The sequence below is a fragment of the Dendropsophus ebraccatus genome, chromosome 4 (genome assembly GCF_027789765.1).
Source record: "Dendropsophus ebraccatus isolate aDenEbr1 chromosome 4, aDenEbr1.pat, whole genome shotgun sequence".
Lineage (NCBI taxonomy): Eukaryota > Metazoa > Chordata > Amphibia > Anura > Hylidae > Dendropsophus > Dendropsophus ebraccatus.
This window is the reverse complement of record NC_091457.1, coordinates 68307489-68322864: the sequence shown is the minus strand read 5'-3', so window position 1 is coordinate 68322864 and position 15376 is coordinate 68307489.

The following is a 15376-nucleotide window of genomic DNA, read 5'->3' as shown; positions in this document are numbered from 1 at the left end:
CCGCCCGGCCAATCAGTGCGCTGCGGCGGGGCAGCGCACTGATTGGCTGGGCGGAACGTGCCGGGAGCCGCCGAAGCAAGCAGGAGCCGGGATCAGGTAATGTATATCCTGCCCGCGCCCCCTGCAGCCCCAATCGCCCCCAGCCCCCGGCCGCACGATCGCCCCCCCACACCCCCCGGCCGCACGATCGCCCCCCGCACCCCCCGGCCGCACGATCGCCCCCGCAGCCCCCGGCCGCACGATCGCCCCCCCCCCCCGCAGCCCCCGGCCGCACGATCGCCCCCCGCAGCCCCCGGCCCCGCGATCGGAGCTGCAGGGGAGCAATCAGTGCTGGGGGGGGAAGGTGGCAATCGTGCGGCCGGGGCTGCAGGTGGCTATCGTGCAGCGGGGGGGTGCGGGGGGCGATCGTGCGGCCGGGGGCTGCGAGGGGTGATCGTGCGGCCGGGGGCTGCAGGGGGGGCGGGCAGGATATACATTACCTGATCCCGGCTCCTGCTTGCTTCGGCGGCTCCCGGCACGTTCCGCCCGGCCAATCAGTGCGCTGCCCCGCCGCAGCGCACTGATTGGCCGGGCGGGCCGTGAAGACACCGGGAGCCCCGAAGCAAGCAGGAACGAGGATCCGGTAATGTATAATGTCCGGCGGCTAGGGGGTTAATGGGGAGGGCTGCAGACAAAATTGCAGCAGGGATGTACATCCCTGCTGCCAGTTTCTCTGCTAATGAAAGTATAGGGCTGGGATCTGCAGCGAGTCTCGCTGCAAAAACGCAGCAAGGAGAATCGCTGCAGATTCGGCAAGTGGGTTTGAACCCTTAGTGTTCCAGGAAACCAAATCAGCTCAATTGCATTGATTAGTCCCCTTTAAAGGGATACTCCAGACAAAAAAATATATATTTTTAAATTACTTTGTACCAGGAAGTAGATTGGGAAATTTATTGGGCAGGAGAGGTTTGCCTAAGAGTTTTGTTCCTATACTAGACAGTTCCTGGCACAGAGAGAAATAGCTGAAGGGAGCACCATGTCCTATTGGAAAGTACTACATGGCTTTCTCTGGGGCACACAGCCTGTTAACCCTTAAATTAAAGCAAACAATTCAATACCACCCCCCCCCCCCCAAACAATAGTTAAAAGGATACTCCGACTAATACTAATGTCTAAAAAGGCACCAGGATCAGAGGACTAACTTTCCTGATGAAAGAGGAGGAATCCTCAGAAGTGCATAGAAACATTTTTGCTCCACATCAGTTGCTATAGTACTAGGAGTGAAGACAGCCAGTACGGAGAACTATTGATTAATCTGCTGTGAGTTTTTCTCCAACAACTAGGATACGCTCCTCACAAACAACAAGAAAACTACTTGTACAGTGGGAACCCCCCCATTTGCCATGAACAACTTTAGCTGGAGATGAAAAGGACCAAGTAAAGAATGCAACGTATATAGGTGAGTAACTTCAAGAGACATTATATGGAACATCACGTGATGTAAAATACAGAGTGATAACTGCACTTAAGGGTTTTCAGCGACAGTATTGTACGATTTGTTGGCTAAATAGTACAATATTGGACATAGATATTGGACCAATCTTTGAGAAATAATTTTTCATCCTTCTTACATATCTTTTACCAAAAGAAGGCAGGCATATGAGGGGATTAATAAAGATACAGTATATTTTTTAAACAGTACATTTTCAGAAATTCTTATATATTAGTTTTATTTCACATAATGCATTGGTTTTTACCAGTTTATCTTTGTTGGACAACCTCTTTATCATTGTGTCCTCCATTGGCCTCTGAGTAAGGCCTGATTCGCACTGACCTTATTTACGGAGTATATGCTACGAACCAGACTTAGTAGTTGCTGGAACTTTGATTCAAATTGTTGCTGTTCAAATTTCACACCGCTGTACTGAAACAGTTGTGTGAGTTCATTACAATGAAAATTTAACTATTTCAGAGCTTACAGCATCATTTTGAATCATAGTTCCAGGAGTTCTGAAGTCCAGTCTGTAGCACATACTCGTAAATAAGGTCTGTGCACGGAACGTGAATCCGGCCTACCATGGTAGTTACAAGAGTCTGCAATCAATCTCAGGTTGGGAGTCTCTGGTGGATAAAAGTAAATAGGGCCCTGTGATTAGCAGCACCATACCTATAAAGGGTCAAATTAATGTTGTTTGGGTCAGATGGATTAAATAATTTTACTTAATTACATGCAATTGGGGAGATTTATCAAAGATGGTGTAAAGTGAAACTGGCTCAGTTGCCCCTATCTGGAATCTGATTGGTTGCTAGGGGCAACTGAGCCAGTTTCACTCTACACCATGTTTGATAAATCTCCCCTATAGTGTAAAGTGAAAGAGGCTCAGGTGCCCCTAGCAACCAATCAGATTCCACCTTTCATTTTCCAGTCTGTGAGTAATGAAGGTGGAATCTGAGCCAGTTTCACTTTACACCATCTTTGATAAATCTCCCCCAATATATTTTTGACATGTTTGAACCTGCAACTGCTATGTGTAAACTTTGAGTTCAATAGGGTTGTATGCAATAAGAAAAAAGGTGTATTACTTTTACAGAATGAGCACAAACTGTGTCTATAGTTCATGTCTGCTATGGCAGTTCAACTTGACTTCCCTTAACCCAGAAGTGCTGCAGAAGGACCAAAAATCTGTAATACCGGCAGTGGAGTAGGGGCAAAAAGGAAATTGCGTATTTTTTTTAAACTACCCAATTCCTGTGCATAGTCATAAAAAACAATCTGCCTGGACAACTCTTTTAAAATAATTTCATATTTTTTAACAAGAGTTCTCCTTTAAGAAGTTAAACTATCTCTGAATTTGTGAAAGGTAACACATGATATGCTTGAAAAATAAACTTGTCTTCCAATTGAGTTGTATTTCTCAAAGGATTATGAGCAGCTTTACTGGGCAAGTGAGGTGATTCATGACGGTTTCCAAGTTTGAGATAGGAGGTTGAGGTATTTGATGAAGTGCTACATGTCAAAGTAATTTATTGATGCCTGACTTGGCTGCTTAGTCTGACAACTCAGGACTAGATTCCTTCCCTAGAAAAAGATATTGAGGAAGAAAATCAAGAATATGCCACAAGCTCCTCATTTTAGTGGTGCAGTCTGGCAAGAAAAATCTCTTCTCTACGTGATATGATTCTGCTGTGAGTCTGTAAATATTAAGATGTATAAAGACATATATATATATATATATATATATATATATATATATATATATATATATATATATATATATATTTATTTTATCAATCCATAATGCTGTCTCTAAAGGTTGACAGCCAAACATTTTTTAAGGTATAATGCTGCTAGGACCCGTTACTCACCACCTGTGGCACTGTTTAAGTTCCACTCCCACTCTCCACCACCACACAGGAGTCTGCAACTCTGTTGTGTTCCATGGTGGTACTGGGGCTGCTCATCCTCATGTCTTCTGGCATCTTCTTGCTCCTTCTGCTGCTATGACATCTCTGGCCACTAGGGTGCGTAGGCGGCCAACTGCTCTGGATTTAAAGAGGCTGCTTTTCTTTACCTGCTACTACTCTCTGCCAATCCAGAGCCACCTGCAATAGTTGCACCTTACCCACTCTGCCTGAACGTTGTTGCATTTTAGCACACATAATGAATATGTTCATTTGCTCTACCCCCTAAATTTCTGTGTCTCTTGACCTGTGCCTGTTCTCTGGATCATGCTTCCGGTCTGACCCTTATCTGTATCTCCCGTTGCCGACTTGGATTGCCTGATCTGTCTCGAAGCTGCCTGTCCTGACCCTTCACCTGTCTGACTGATTCCTGTCTTGTTTCTGGTACTGCGCTCACTCTAATGCTGATGACCTGGCCTGCTGACCACGTATATTCGGCCTGTTCCCTAATGCCTTGCACTGACTCTGTCTGTTCCTTGGGGACCAGTTGCTGCTCAAAAACGGGACCACACTTGGGTGAGGGACCTGGTTTCCTTTAGCTGCAGCTTCCACATTCTCAAGCGGTATAAAGGAGGGCACTTAGGCTACCTGTTGAGGGCATTTAGGCTACCTGTTATGAGCAGCACAGCAGGTCCACATTCACTGTCCATTACACAAGGACATCAATATTAGAGTGGTAGAGAACGTTAACTGTAGATAATAGAACAGATGTAAAGGTCATTCTTTAGTGGGAGGGTACCTGGCATGAAACAGCTGAATAGTAAAAATAAAAAATCTTAGAGGACAACAAACAAAGATGTCTAGCCCTAAAAAGATAACATAATTAAAGAGAAACAGATGATGTAGATGTAGTATCACATAGTACCTATTGAAATAAATAGGAACTTCCTCACCTTTAAGAACATGTAGCAGTCAAGTATGTAACGGTTTCTTGAAATGCAAAAACCTTTCCTTGCAGTGTCTCTTTAATATCTGCACCTGGAGATAGGGTCGGGATTTCCCTTCTAGACTCTGCTTTTAGATGGAGGTGGATACCCCATGTAGGTAGATAATTCCCCTTATTAGGTATATGCCCCCAGTAGTTAGGTAATCCCCCATGGGATAGAAGCCAAGTTGGCAGATAATGCCCCTATTGCAGCAACTATTTTCTTATATTGAGGGCTACCAAATAAGTTCGGTTTCCAAAGCCACAGACAATCAGCTGAAGGTGTGGCTGTAGCGGTCATTACAGGAAAAATGTAGTAGCCCTGCACCACTGTACAATACAGGAGTGGGGGAGTCTGGCTGGCAGTATATGCAGTATATGGACCCATACACTTTCATTGACCAATGGAGTCAAATAGTGTCTACATTCAGTCTGTTTCACAAAGATATATGCTCATTTTGCACTCAAATATGTAGCAGACCATGCAATTGAATCTCCCCAAATTATTATATTAGAAACATAGTAACGTAGAAGATTGTTGGCAGATAAAGACCACTGGGTCCACCTAGTCTGTCCTTTAAGTATTTCCTTCTTATTATCTTAAGACAGGTAAATGTTTATCCCAGGCAGGTTTACATTCTGTTATTTGGACCAAACACAGTAACTAATTGGTTTAACAGTACTAAACCTAGCGGGAAAATCCCTTACAGCCATCACAAAGGGGATGAAACAAGGGAATATTGTTACTGAACCTATGGAAACATTTGTTGTATCTTTATATAAATGATAATAAGTTTAAACAGTATAAAATTACATATATAGGAAACAGGTCAAGGGACATGTAATATATATGTAGCCAAATTTACTCTAAGGTGAAAAGTAAAACACTTTATTCATGACACAGGCCACTAAAACCAGAGCAGTGATTCATAACCTAGTTAACCATAAACCAAAAAAAATTCATTAATCACATTCTAAATAAGAATATAGCCAAGAACAATTTTCCATTAAGTTGTCAAAGATAGGAAAACCCCTGGCCTATTTGTTGTAGCCGATGTCAGATCTTATTTGATTACTAATCAATGCGCAAATCCAAGTACACTAGTAAAATACATACAGTACTGTTCATGTGTTTTAGTTAGCACAGTTTGTAAATATCCACAGTGCATGGAGAAAGGTTAATTGAATGTCAGCACAGGGAGGTACGGACAGGACAAGACAGTGGGCCCTAGGTCTGAACCCACCCACTGTCCCTACCTACTTACCTCAATCGGCCCTAGGTGGCAGCAGACAACCACAAAGACGTTCCCTATGCTGAGCAAGTGGAACACAAAACGAGACAGACAGACAAACACAATATCGGATAGTACACAAGCCAAGTCAGAACCAAACGGCCAAAGCAGTACAAAGTCAGCAAACAATCCGGTAGTCAAAGGTCAGGCAGAGGGTCAGATAACAAGTCGAGCAAGCAAAGGGAGTTAGGAAGGGGATCGCGGGAATAAACACAGGGGAGCTGGGACCAGGGTATTAACCTAATAGCCAGTGATCAGTGAGTGACTGCTGGCTCTTTAAATACAGGATCAGGAGCCTGGACCAAAATGTAATTGGTCCGGACTCCTGAGTCCTGACCTCAATCAGCTGCCGTGCTACAGAGCGAGTGGCAGAGACGCTGAGACCCTGAGTGCTGACGCCGTCCAGCTGAGCACTATACCACTCAGCTGGGCGGCGGTATGTCACTGGAGCCCGTGGCGCCCTCAGTAACTAGGGACGCCGTCGGGTCTTGGGCCCGGGCGGGGAGGTGATGCTGCGCTCCAACCGGAGAGGACGTTGCTGGAGCACGGTCACGTAAGTTCCTGACATTGAACCTATAAATTAAAGGGATTATCCAGTACTATCAAAAACAGAAATACATGCAAAAACAGCACAACACCTGTTCCCAGGTTGTGTGTAGTATTTAGAAATGAGTGAACCTTACAAAAGTTCTGTTCAACAGGCTCACCAAAAGTTTTTTTGTAGCAAAAGAATGTTTTTTAACATCACATTGCTTTCAATGGATGAAGTAGCTGTTTTGAGCATTTCTGCTTCCTTTTTTTGGCATATCCTTCCACAAAAATGCATCAAAATCAGCGTCAGAAAAGCCTTCTAAACACCAAAGCTGCACCTACGTCCCTGTGTTTCCTCTCCTTGGGAGCTGTGTCTCTGCCCCTGTGTTGAAACTGAAACTACAGTAGAGGATTATATGGTTACAGGTTGGTAGTGTGGTGCAGGCAATCTTGAGCAAGGTGCTTATCTGAAGTTCAGTCATGTATGAATGCCTACGGGGTGGCCTTAGGAGGAGGAAGATATGGTATCATGGCAAACTGTTCCTTTTTCACCACCACCCAGCTATTGTTAGGCTATCGAGTCTGGCAGAGATAAGGAGGCAGTTCCACATGATTCACCGCCACCATACTGGGAAGCTGTGTTGGGCATGGTTGCTGAAGTAAGTGACTGAAATGTAGTAGCCCCAAGGAGGCTGTCAAGCTTGCTTGAGTGCGCAGCAGTCCCAAAGAATCTGTCAAGCTTGCCTGACTGTGCAGCAGTCCCATAGAGGCCATCAAATTTGCCTGAGCGTGCAGCAGTTCCACTGAGGCCATCATGCCATACTGAGCATGCAACCGTCCCACTGAGGCCAAAGTCCCCTTAAAGTGGCAGAAGTTCATTTTCAGGCCCAGTTACTGACCCAGACAGGGAGTTTAGAAAAGAGCCATGCTTAGGCCCAGAATGCTGGCAGAGAGACTGGACAACCCTCCTGTGGCAGAACCCCCTCTGTCCGGTTCACCTCAGAACTACAGGAGCTGGTTCAGAAAAAAGGAGTAGGGAGTACAAAGATGTCTGGAAGATTTCTAGAGACAAGCCATAACTCAGAAATTTGATAGGATAAGGCTCCCCACTGGGAGTCACCCCCTTGGCAATAGGCTTTCCTCCCCTGGAGGGATATCTGGCTATTTCTGTGTTTTCAGACTCGTAACTGAGGCTCCACAGACCCCTCTTTTGCATATTTAAATTTATAAGGGGCAATGTATCAATGGAGACTCTTCAGTGAGTACTCCATTTGATTTTTTGTCGCTGGTCTCCCAGAGCTCAGCGATTGCTGTGTTTTGTTGGTATATTTTTCATTGCCCCTGTTAGCCAGAAATTCTACTCCACACTAATGAGGGGCAACTACCCGAAATGGCTGTCTGTGGATGGATGCCTGCCTTGGTAAACCCTTGTCATGTCACAATATTTGCCACGGAGTTAGACTTTAACACAAAAGGGGTTGGTCTCCTTGAGCTCAGCGATTGCTGTGTTTTGTAGGATAAGGCTTCATCAAGAATCTCCAACATAGACATACTTTGTGAGTGGGCGCTCTTTCAAGAAAGACTACCTCCTTGACTACATGCACAATCTTGAACCTGTGAGGAGGTGGAGTACACTCCTATGTGGGGGCGACACAGGGGGTGGGCTGCTGCCATCACCTGGTCGCTTGTGTTGCTATCAAAACCTGGGTGGAAGATATAAAACAGCCTGCACAGGCCCTGCTGGACACACTTGAGGGTCTGAGTTTGACACCATTGACAGATGCAGAGGTCATCCCTACAGTGTCTGAATCCACCTTGCCAGTCTCTTCCCCACGTCATCTCATCTTCTCCTCAAGTGGTAGCCCCCAAGTCAGCAGACACCACCTCACCTTGTGCTTTAGGGGCAGTCCCTAAGTTGGCAGACACAATCTCACCTTCTGCTTCAGGGGCAGTCCCAAAGTTGGGGCACACAATCTTACCTTCTACTTTGAAAACAGTCAGGACACAACATCTCACCTTTTCCTTTAGAAGCAGTCCCCAAGTCGAGACATACCATTTTACCTTCTGTTTTAGAGGCAGTTCCCAAGTGGGCCTTTCTCCTGTAGTGGCATTTGTTCCCCCGGAACCAGAGGGGTATCTTTTGCCATATAGGCTGACACTTCTACATCTACAGACCCCCAATTATATGTCCACCATAAGGAGGAATAAGATGCCTAGATGTCTCTAGGCCCACAGGCCGAAGTGTGGTTTGCTCTACTGGTCTTACAATTCAGGCCTGTTGGCTGCTTTCTTTCAGAAACGAAAAGTCATTATATTCTAAGGCAGAAGGTCAAGAAGTGCATGATAAAAAAAGGGCAGCCACTAAGCCATGCATACAATGGAAAAAGAACAAAAACAATATGTTCAGCATCCCCCCATAAAGTAGAACAGATACCTAGGTGCCCGTTGATTTTAACTGCTAAACAAAAGCAAAAACAGAAGAAGAACAACACCAGACTAAAGTTACAGTACAATCTAAAGCAAAGTATAAAGCTCCAGTGATCATCTACATTCTACCTGAGAAAAGGTAAGATACTTAGCCTACCATATTGTTGAAGAAGTATTCTACCAAGTAAAGACTGTATCATTCATCTTTACTTCAGTGTTTGTACTTCTATTCTGCACCTTAGCACCAAGTTTACACTTTGTGAAGTAAATACATTTTGAAGGTTGATGTATTAGGCAGGATCTAAGGAAGAAGTTCATCTTTAAAACGGGTCATCTGCAAATAAAGTAAAGGCCCTATTACATGGAACAATTATCGGCCACATGTAATAGAAGGTAACAATCAGCCAGCATGAACATTGTCGGCTGATCGTTGCTGAAGTTTGTCTTTCAACATGTTGAAAGACAAACGACTGTGATAGCAGCGATCTGCTGCAGTCGTTCCGTGGAATAGGAGCAGCGGCAGCAGACACCCCACCCCCGCAATCCCCACGGCTTCCCCTGTACTCACCCACTCGCTACCGCTGCGTGTAATAGTGGAGGTGCTCGTTTGCTCCTCTATGTCGCCCCGTGTAATAGGGGCTTTACTTTTGCTACCCCCAGTGTTTTTTAATTGATGTTATCCCACACCCATACCTTTTGGGGGAATCGATTCTAAATTATTTAATTTACTTATCTCTTTTTTGCCTCTTACAAATATTTTACAAGATAATTCTACACTAAGAACAAATACTTTACTTTTCTTATCTTGCACTCACTTTTATAGTTAGTGTATGGTGTTTTCTTTGCCAATCATACAGGTCAAACCAATAGAGGCCAATAGGGCCAATAGATTTTGTTATCAACAGTCTCTTGACAAAACTCATCTGTAACAATATACAGCCACAGGATTGTGCAGCCCACAGCTGTAGAGTCACACAGCCAAGGAATGATTACTAAGTAAACCAAAAGAATTGCCGAAGCGCTTAACTTGTCTTTGCTTGTTTTGTCTTTTGCTCTATGGAATGATGAATTTCATACAGGTGTCTTCCTCTACCGAACCAGGTGAGGATTGATGGGGAGCTGAGCAATGATCCATCATCATGGGCAGGTGGCACAGTATTGGAATTTCACAAAATCTGTTCCCAATCACATCCACTGCTGGGTGAATGTAACGACCCTATTCGTGATGCCGTGCTGAAAATCAATGCGCAGCATTCAAGGTCAATGTACTGATAGGAAACTCTTTACGGGTTGATGGATAGGTTTTAGTCATTCAGAATAAATGTGAGAAGAAAGTGACAGGAGAGAATCCTAATACAGTTTGTGCCAATACGTTTTTTTTTTCTTAGTGTATAAGAAATTCTATACTGTCAGGAAATATCAACTTTCCATGTTTTATTCTTTATCTATATTATATTATATAAAATGTTTTAGGTCACAGCTATGGTAAATCTCTTTACTTATCCAGTGCTCTTTATAGAGTAAATGGAGTCCTACAAAATTTATTGTATTATGTGTTTTTTATGCTACTTATATGGAGCAAAGACTTGTTGGGTTCCTTTCACCTCTAGGGACCATGTGCAACTGCAACGTTTGTATCCTCTATAGCTATGCCTGGTTCACTATAGCCAAAATCAAGGCTTTCATCATGGTGCTAAGTATTTCCTCTCACACCATTTACCGAGGAGGTAAGAAGGGATGCTTTTAGCCCTCCTGTACAGAGATATGAAAACTACAGTAGGCAGTGTTACAGTGATTGTACCTTTAAGAGGCATTTAAATTACACCATTTTTCTTTAGAATGAAACTTAAAATGAAAAAATGTAAGCTAGAGCAATCAGTGCACTTGGGGGTGTTAGTTCTCCACTGATATGCCTGCTCACTCCTTTAACAAGGTCTTTTCTTGCATATTCACTGAGGATAAGAATTCAGGAGAAGGTGTTGTTACAGCAAAGGGCAGGCATATGGGTGCATTAAGGGGTCAGGAAATGCCCTCATTGTACCAAACAAGGGTATTTAGTACAAACTTTGCATATTTATACCTTATTGTCACCCTGTCCCCTGTTGATGTACCTGTTTGTGTACCTGCCCCGTAAGTGTAGGTACGTAAGCGTAGTAGTGCAATTTTTTGATGCTCCGGGACTACTGGTATCCATCTTTTCCCAGTACCCCTGTGGCATTGGGTACTGAGGTAATAATGTGAGTGTTAGTTTTAGTCATTTTACGGGATAACACTAACCAATGGTTAGTAATGGATGCTGTCTATCAGATGGGTTCCTTTACTAAACCTGTAGAGTAAATTGAAAAAACTAAATACACAATAGAATTTTTTTAGTGAAAAAAAAAAACACCACAGCAACCGTTGACTATTTTTTTTTTTTTTAAAGAAAAATTCACTGGTCATCGAAGTAGTCCTCTGAATCTGAAGTAGTTCTCAGGCTACTGATATCTGAAAAACAAAAAAATAGGGACAATAGTGGGTGTTCTGTTACTTACAGTATGTAACATCTGCACAGTTGGTTCCTTTCAGCCTGGCTGCACAGGGGGTTAATTTAACCCTCAGGGGCCCCCGACTAATGCTTTAGGTCAACCAGGTACCCTCTGCTCTGCCGAGCAGGGGGTACCTGGTTAAATGCTTGTGCCTTTCATGATTTTCAAGAGTAAAGGGATCCTTACTCTAGTATTAATAAATGCTTGACTAGAGTAACTGTAACGCCTGGAGTAGTGGATCCACTGGACCGGCACCAGCGATGGCACAAACCTCACCAGGGAGCGGAGTCTAAGGGGCCGCTGGTTTTCACCAGAGCCCGCCGCAAGGCGGGATGGACTTGCTGCGGCAGGCGACCCCCAGGTCGCTACCCCTGGCTTGGTTGCTGGTGACGGCAGGCGAGGCGTGGCAGGAGCAGTAGGCAGGAGATGGCACTGGCAAAGGTCAGCAGGTGAGAGCGCACGTGACAGGCTGAACGCAGGAACAGATGGAGTGACAGGGAAACAGGAACCAGGAACAGGGACTAGGGACCGGGTAACGGATAGGACTCAGGAACAGGGACTGGGACCAGGTAACAGATAGGACTCAGGAACAACAGGGGGCTGGGCCAAACGCTATGGGAAGCATGTAGAGGCTCCAACACTAAGGACAGGGCATGCTGGGATTTATAGGGGAGTGATTGGGTGCAACTACCAATTAGGAGCGCACTGCCCCTTTAAATCTGAGACAGCCGGCGCGCGCGCGCCCTAGGAGGCGGGGACGCGCGCGCCGGCCGGCACAGCGGGAGACAGGAGCGTGGAGAGGTGAGGCGCCCCCCGGGGCCGAGGTGACAGCAGCGCCGGGTCCCCGACTATGGACACCGGCTGCTGCATAGGGCAGGTAGCGGTCGCGGCGGCGGCCCGGAACGCGGGACGCCGCCGCGGCCGTAACAGTACCCCCCCCCTTTGGCCTCCCCCTCTTTCTTGCCTGCAAATGGTACAGGAAGCCACAAAGTCTTTGACATCTTGGGATAGGCTGGGCCACCAGTAGTGGCGAGAGATCCGTTGGCCGGTCTTACGGACTCCCGGGTGCCCGGCCTCCAACGAGGAATGTCCCCAGTTCAAAATACCTCTTCGAAGCGCAGGGTGAACATGAGTCTTTCCGGGGGGTACTCTCTGAAGAGTGGAGGTGACGACTGGTACTAGGCGATCAGGCGGTATAACGTGGCAAGGGACCTTCTGTAAGTTCTTCCGGTGGTGAGAGGACACGACCTTAGTCTTGGGTACGGGGAGAGGGTACACCTCGGCAGAGAAGGCATCCGCCGAGTCTTGGTCTTCTGCCGGTAGGCCGGATAAAGGCTTGGCCGGGACAGGAAATGACATAATACACTTGGTCTGAGGTGACTTGAGACACTGGTGGGAACAGTCCTGACCCCAACTGAGAATCTCCCCGGTTCTCCAGTCCAGCTGAGGGGCATGTTCTTGTAGCCACGGGAGTCCCAGGAGGACCGCGGGGGAAGAATGGGGCAGGACGTAGAAGGATATCTCTTCTTGATGTGAAGGACCCACCTGGAGGACTAAAGATGCGGTCTGGTAGGACACACAGTCGGTAAGAATTTCGCCCGTGACCGAGGAGATAGTCAGGGGCCTGGCTAGTCGGGTCACGGGTAGCCGCCATCTTTGGACCAATGTTGCCGCAATAAAACTGCCTGCTGACCCAGAATCGAGGAAGGCAGTAGTCAGATGATTTTGTCCTGAGGGAGTCCGGATGGAAACTGGCATAGACAGACTTGGAATGGTGGCATTTACACCTAGGGACACCTGTCCCACCGGACCTAGGTGCGAGCATTTTCCGGATGTTTGGGGACGTAGGGGACATCCCAGCCGGAAGTGATCGGAACCACCGCAATAGAGACAGAGATTCTGCTCCAGGCGCCGGATTCTTTCATCAGGCGTCAGGTGAGCCCGTTCCACCTGCATAGGAATCTCAGGAGAGGGTTGGGACATCGAAAGGTCAGGATTCTGGAAAACTGGCGCCAGCTGGGGATGGCGACGGGAACGGGTTAGTAAATGTTCATGCCGAACCTCCTCCTCCCTCTCCGAGAAACGAGTATCAACTCGGGTGGCCAGTAGAATGAGTTCGTTCAGGGAGGTAGGCAGGTCTCGGGCAGCGAGCACGTCTCTCACACGACTAGACAGGCCCTTCTTGAAGGTGGCCAATAGGGCGGCCTCGTTCCAGTCCAATTCAGCTGCCAGGGTGCGGAACTGGATGGCGTAGTCACCAACAGAGGAGCTGCCTTGAGAGAGGTTGAGGAGAGCAGTCTCGGCTGAAGAAGCACGGGCAGGTTCCTCAAAGACGGAGCGAAACTCGAATAGGAAGGCCCGGAGATTGGCAGCAACAGGATCATCACGGTCCCACAGTGGCGTGGCCCAGGCCAGGGCTCTACCCTCTAATAGGCTGATGATGAAAGCCACTTTAGAGCGCTCGGTGGAAAACTGACTACTCAAAAGTTCAATGTGCATGGTGCACTGAGTCAGGAATCCTCTGCACAACTTAGAGTCCCCAGAGTACTTGCTTGGGAGGGCCAGTCGGAGTGAAGAAGCAGCGTCAGGAGATGGTGTGCGCTGGGCAGTAGTCTGCTGCTGTAAGGCGGCAGTGAGTTGCTGGATCTGCTGTGACTGTTTCTGGATTTGTTGAGCCTGTTGCGCGACCACTCTGGCGACGTCACGGAGATCTGGCACCTCGCCGGGATCCATGGTTGGAGCCTACTGTAACGCCTGGAGTAGTGGATCCACTGGACCGGCACCAGCGATGGCACAAACCTCACCAGGGAGCGGAGTCTAAGGGGCCGCTGGTTTTCACCAGAGCCCGCCGCAAGGCGGGATGGACTTGCTGCGGCAGGCGACCCCCAGGTCGCTACCCCTGGCTTGGTTGCTGGTGACGGCAGGCGAGGCGTGGCAGGAGCAGTAGGCAGGAGATGGCACTGGCAAAGGTCAGCAGGTGAGAGCGCACGTGACAGGCTGAACGCAGGAACAGATGGAGTGACAGGGAAACAGGAACCAGGAACAGGGACTAGGGACCGGGTAACGGATAGGACTCAGGAACAGGGACTGGGACCAGGTAACAGATAGGACTCAGGAACAACAGGGGGCTGGGCCAAACGCTATGGGAAGCATGTAGAGGCTCCAACACTAAGGACAGGGCATGCTGGGATTTATAGGGGAGTGATTGGGTGCAACTACCAATTAGGAGCGCACTGCCCCTTTAAATCTGAGACAGCCGGCGCGCGCGCGCCCTAGGAGGCGGGGACGCGCGCGCCGGCCGGCACAGCGGGAGACAGGAGCGTGGAGAGGTGAGGCGCCCCCCGGGGCCGAGGTGACAGCAGCGCCGGGTCCCCGACTATGGACACCGGCTGCTGCATAGGGCAGGTAGCGGTCGCGGCGGCGGCCCGGAACGCGGGACGCCGCCGCGGCCGTAACAGTAACAAGCACTCTTACATTTTATTTCTCGCTCTATGTACTCGCTCTACGTACTATGTGGCTTTAACTACCGAAAAAAAGTGTTCTTTTTGTAAAGGTGTATTACATTAAAGTTGTGGCGGATCTCCATCCATGAAAGCAGTACTGTTGTCTGTGATTTATTTTTGGTACTGGAGAGAGCTTTAGGCAAGAGGTGCTGTGCTACCTATGGTCCCTGCAGTTATAGTGGCTCATTGCCAGTTGTTGGAAAAGGCAAGCCCACAGAGATTAGCAAATCACAGCTGATAAAAATCTTGTCTTTTATAGCAATACACTTTGCTAGCATATCAGAGACCCCAAGAACTTACAGTATGTTATGTTAGCGCTCTGGAATTTAGGGAGCTCTATAAATAAATAATAATAATAATGTAGCAACATGACAACCCACAAAACTCTCCCAAAATGCCCTGTGACATTGTGCCTGGATGTGGACTCTCTAAATATCCTTATAGATGGCCAAGAGAAAAGAAGCCTGGAGAAGAAGGAAGGGGGCAGGGCTGCAGGGACTCGTATAACCTTCTGCTGGGGAATTTATAAGACACTAGATGTGAAGGAGGGGGCTGTAGGTTACACAGACCCCCACCCCTAACCAGGGGCGTTGCTAGGGTCCAAAAACATCTGGGGCACGGGCCCTCGAGTGCTGTCGTAAGCGAAGGAGCCCAGTGCAGAAGCTAGTGACCCCAGTGGCCGCTCTATTAGCCCAGCTCTATTGCCGCCACTCATAATAACTGTTGCTA